Consider the following 5938-nt stretch of genomic DNA (forward strand, 5'->3'; position numbering starts at 1 on the left):
ACAATGGGTCCGAATGCGGTATGAATCCACTCAGAGGCATATGGGAGTGCGTGGGGACTCAGAGACCTGGGAATACCAATGACACCTATAGGCCTTTGAGTGGATTCATACCGCATTCAGACCCATTGTCTTGCCTGCGCTGTTACATTATATTAGAAAACTTACTTTTACTAGTAACAGCCTTATTAATAATATCACATTAATTGTTTGTTTAACTACGTCTAACTCTAAGAAGCGTCTAATTTAGTTTAGGTTACTGTTCTTACACACTGTCACATTAAATTATTTAGTTAGTACAGACAGGATCCTAGAGACCTTCTGTTAACTAAAGCCTTTAGGTTTAGAACTTTCTATCCCCTGCAATTAGGATTGCCTTTAGAAAAGTTGTAAAGAGTGCGCTAAGGTAAAAACTTAAAGACTACTAATAACCTATTAGGATTAAGGATAACTACTAATGCCTAACTCTTAACCACTATTAGATCTTATTGCAAAGACTGCAACCTATTCTAGCTGCAGCTAAGGCAAGATGCCTGCCCCTAGAACTAAACTACTACTAACTTTAACAGCTAAACCCCCTTTTGTAGGACCTAAAGCTAAAAACCTACTAGATTTAGAGTTAAACCCTAGCAGTATAGCCCTTAAGGACTAAGTTACTTAATTAAGGGCACAAATTAAACAGCTAACTAGATTAAAAACTGTTAGTCCTAATTATCCCCTACTAACTACTAAATTACTTATAATAATGCCTTAAATCACCCCTACCACTCTAATAGCAAGAGACCTTTTAGGCACCCCTAAGCTCCCTTAAAGCTACCTTACTAAACGCACGCCTAAGATTAAGAACCTTACAGACAGCAAAGAACCTACATTTAAATAATAGTAAGCCTCTATTACAGACAGACTTAACATTAATGCAGATTACTATTAGAGTAAGCGCGCACGCATGGCGCTAGTATGGGGACACACTGCTGGTATCGCGAAGGAATACCTAGAGCCTAGATACTTAGCTAAATTAGACAACTTTTAGTTTAGAAACATAGAAGAAATAATTAAGCTCTTATAAACATACTTTATTACTAGCAACAAAAAGATAGAGGCGCAACAGGCGTTTTAGACTCTAAGGATAAGTAAAAGAGAAGCATTTCCTACCTTTAAAGCTTACTTTATTAGTGCTGCTGTTAAAGGTTCTATATTAAAGTTAGAATAGTTCTTTTACCTATAGAAGAAGATACTGCCTAGCCTAAGAGTACTAAACTTAGGTTTTAAACACACTTAGAAGGGCTCCTTTAAGACTATAGTAGCCCACCTAACAGCTTATAACATAGAAAGAAGGAATACCTCTGCTATTTTAAAGTAAACTGTTAATCTTACCTAATAGTCTACTATTAGACCTAGTACAGATTAGTCTTAGAAGGTTTCTAGTGATACATCTAAGGCAGTATACTATTCTAGTGCACCCTGACCTGCACCTCTGTTAGTACCCTAGTCCACCTTAGTTACCTATAGACAATCTAGCTAGACACCTGCTCTAGAAAGACAGACAACTCCTAGCAACTGTTATAATTATAGAAAACTAGGACATTTTGCTAGCAACTGCCCTATCCTTAGAGTACAAGAAATAGAGGTAGAGTAGTAAGATTCTAAAAAAGAATTTGTAGACACAAATAATTTTAATCTAGATGCCTCCTAGATAAGAAATAGCAACACCTAGGGAAACTCTTTGTCTTAAGCTTAAGTAAGTACAATCTATTAAACATTAATTTATTGCACTTGTTTAGAAAAAAACACTTCTAAGTCCCTACTGTTTTGTATTTAAAAAGCATTAGAGTCTGTTTAAATCCCTTAGTTAATACTAGCGCCTATAGTTTTTTATTTATTAACTTACTAACTACTAAGTTATTGTCCTAATGCCTTTATGTCTTTATCTAACGCTTACTATTTAAAGTTATAGTTAAGGGCTTTTAAGATTAAATCTAAGTCCCTGTCTACTAGTATATCTGCCTGCACATGTAAATTAATAGGAGAAGCATCTAAAACTGCCTCTTTGTTATTATAGACCTTAGCTCCTAAAATTGCATTATTAGCATTAAATAGTTATGTTGTTTTAAACTCTATCTAGATACAGAGAGGAATTAGATTATATAGCCTAGTAAATATCTGCCTACCTACAAACCTTTGCTACCCTTGCTTATGCAATTAACCTAGCCTGCGTGTGACAAAGAAGTGGAGCTAGATATTAAACAACACAACGCACTATAGGAAAAGGACTAATTTTAGCAGTTATGCAGCCTAATAATTTATTGCATTAAGGGTTTGCTAAGGCTACTAAAATTATACAGATCTCCTATTGTCTATAGTCTAAAGACACTTAAATTGTCTTTCTGCCTATCTATTAAGAAGTTTAGAACAGGTCTAAAGGAGGTTTATTTAGCCACTATTACCCTAATTTTAGTAAATGCTTTTTATTTTAACATAAAAAGGAAGAAGAACAAGTTCTTTTTAACTTCTATCTATAAAATTAAGCAGTTAATTAAAGACAAGTAAGCTTTATAGTTAGACACTAAACATAAAACTAAAGCATTAGTAAACCTTTAATTACCCTCTAAATACTATTAGTACTAAGATGTATTTAGCCACACAGCAGCTTACTAGCTACTAGTACATTGTCTATATAACCACAAGATTGTCCTTATAGAGCCTCTCCCTAACAGTTACAGTCTGTTGTACAAACAGAACCTTAAGAAGCTAGAGGCAATAAAGAAATATGTTATAGACAATCTAAAATATAGCTTTATTAAGTAGAGTTAGAGCCCTTTTACATCTCCTATTCTTTATGTATAGAAACTAAATAGCAACTTATGTATCTGCGTTAATTACTGCAAACTTAACGCTCTTACCTGCAAGGATGTGTATCTAATACTGCGCATAAACAAACTCCTGTTAAGACCTACTAAGGCAGTAATCTTTACTAAGTTTAATATTCACGCAGCTTTTAACAAGATTAGGATAAATTTAAGCTCTAAAAAGTGTACTACCTTTTAGACATAATACAGAACCTATAAGTGTAAAGTCCTGCCTTTTAGATTATGTAATAGTCTAGCAACTTACTAGCGCTATATAAACAACATATTAATTAACTATCTAGATAATTTCTGCATTGCTTATCTTAATAATATCTTTATCTACTCTAAAAATAAGGCAACTTATATCCTCTATGTTAAGAAAGTCTTAGAAAGGCTCTAGTAAGCAGAATTATAAGTAGAGATTAGAAAAAGTAAATTCTATGTTACTTAAATAAGGTATCTTAGCTATATACTCTTAAATAAAGGACTAGAGGTTAACCTAGAGAAAGTAGAGGTGCTACGCAACTAGCAGGCGCCTACTACTGTAACAGGTGTGAAATCCTTCCTAAGCTTTACTAGATTTTATTAGTAATTTATTTTAAAATTTTTTTATGTAGCAAAACTAATTATCACGCTTTAGAGCCCTACTACCTCTTTTGTATAGACTTTAGAGTGTAATATAGCTTTTAAAAAGCTAAAGTTTGCGCTACTAAGTATACCTACACTTTGCTATTTTAACCTTATGTTATAAACTAAAATTAAAACTAACGCTTTTAATAGAGTAGTAGCAGGAGTCCTTTCTTAGAAACAAGCAGATAGAAATTAGTGCCCTATATTGTTCTATAGCAAGGTCCTATCTAGTTTAAAGCTAAACTAGGAGATACATAACAAGAAGCTATTTGCAATTATTACTATGTTTAAATAATAAAGGGCTAAGCTTACATTTATAGCAATAAGCACCCTAGTATATACTAATTATTATTTATTAGAGTACTTTATAACAACAAAAGTGCTAAATGCTTATTAGGTCTATTAAGCTAAAAAGTTAGCTTAGTATTGCTTCTAAATTAAGTACACCCCTAGTAAGAACAACACTAGGGCAGACATTCTTAGTTGTTGCAAATAAGACATAGAAAATTTAAGAGCAGCTTAAACTAATAATAAGTTAAGAGTCTTACTAGAACTGCACTAACTTTACCCTTAAATTAACTCTAAACTAGCCTAGTACTACATTACTTAAACAACAACTTAAGCAGCTACACTAAACATTATAGAAGAACTAGACTAGGTTATGTTTTTAGATTCTTTAGAATTAATTAACACATTACTCTAAAAGAATTAAGCCTTTTTTACGTAAAAGCAAGAACTTCTACCCTACTATTATTAGATAGGAAATAGACTACTCCTTTATACTAACTATTTATGTGTGCTAGCAGACTTGTTGCTGTGTACCTAACTTATCTAAGAAGTCTACAACTAAGTATCTTTAGCACACCTAAGTGCCACAAAGACCTATTAGTTACTAGCCTAAAAGTACTACTAGAAAGGTATAGAGGCTACTTGCAAACAATATGTACAGAATTACCTCCCTTGTTGCAAGGCTTATCTAAAACAGACCTAAACCCTAGGCTTTATCTACCCCCTACTAATTCCTGCTTAACTAATGCAGCACCTGTGCATTAACTTTAAGGAGTTCTCTAAAGACAAGTCTAGATATAATTAGATTATAGTTATAATTAATTACCTGTTAAAACAAGCTATTTCTATCCCCTACTACAAAATAATTAACGCCTAAGAAATAGCTGCTTTGTTTATTTAATAAGTGTACTGTTTTAGCTATATACCTAAAACTATTATTTCTAATTAAAGACCTTAGTTTATATCTAGTTTCTAGTCTAAATTCTGTTAAATTTTAGGCGTAAAAGTTAAGCTCTCTACTGCCTATTATAAAGAAACAGATAGCTAAACAGAGATTATAAATAAGTATATTAATTAAAGACTAAAGCCTTTTATATCTTTTTACTAAGATAACTAGAGTTCCTTACTGCCCCTAATTAATTAGGCTTAGATAACCTTACTCTATGCAATAATTAAAATGTCTTTGTATTAAGTCCTATACAGCTCTAAACTATGTTAAAGCTAGAACTAGAAACATTCCACAGAACTTATTACAGCTACAGATAAGCTAAATTGTAAGGATGCCCTAGCATTAGCAACCCGCATGCATGCAGCCTAGGAGTTAGCCAAGACCTATATAGAAAAGGCCTAGGATTAGATGCAAACTGTAGTTAACCGCCACCGCCAGCCAGTTAACTAGGAGGTTGGCGACATAGTCTACCTAGACACTAAGAACCTTGCTGTCTAGAGACCTAGCTAAAAACTATCTAAATAATAAGAAGGCCCCTTTAAGGTACTTAAACAAGTTAAAAACTTATACTGCCTAAAGCTACCTTTAGAGTTAAAGATACATAACATCTTTGCACTAAATGTACTCTGTAAAGACCCTTAGGATCTACTCCTAGAACAAGAACCTCTAAAACCCCCTAGAATTACTATTAATAGGGTAGAGGAGTAGGAAGTAGAGGAAATACTTGCTAGCAAGCTCTACTAGAAAATGCTTAAGTACTAGGTAAAATAGGTAGGACACAACCCTAATCTAGTTTAGTATAAGGCTTTAAATTTTATAGGTTCTCCCTATAAACTAAAGGCCTTCTATAATAAGCATCTAAATTAGCTAGAACCTTTAAGGGCCTTATGCAAGTAGATTAAGGCTTTTAAAGCTAGTGTAGAAGGCATAGATTACTTAGCAGACAATAAGGTATAAGAGTAAGGAGTGAATTTATAGTTATACATAAGAGTATTACAACTCTAAGGACACTGCTAGCAGTGCAAAGGAATACTTAGCAAGGACACCTAGCTAAATTAGACCAGTTTTGTTTCAAGGATGCAGAGGATATGACAGCGATACTTTAAACTATGACTACTAATAGGGACTATCAGTCTACAGAGGGGGGGGTAGTGTAACGATTCTCGTTCCATCTCGGGTCGCCCGGAACCCATCCGAAGGGTCCCCGTATCGGCTCCGACCCTGGCTC

This window comes from Lindgomyces ingoldianus (assembly GCF_010093535.1).
Source record: "Lindgomyces ingoldianus strain ATCC 200398 unplaced genomic scaffold BDR25scaffold_28, whole genome shotgun sequence".
Lineage (NCBI taxonomy): Eukaryota > Fungi > Ascomycota > Dothideomycetes > Pleosporales > Lindgomycetaceae > Lindgomyces > Lindgomyces ingoldianus.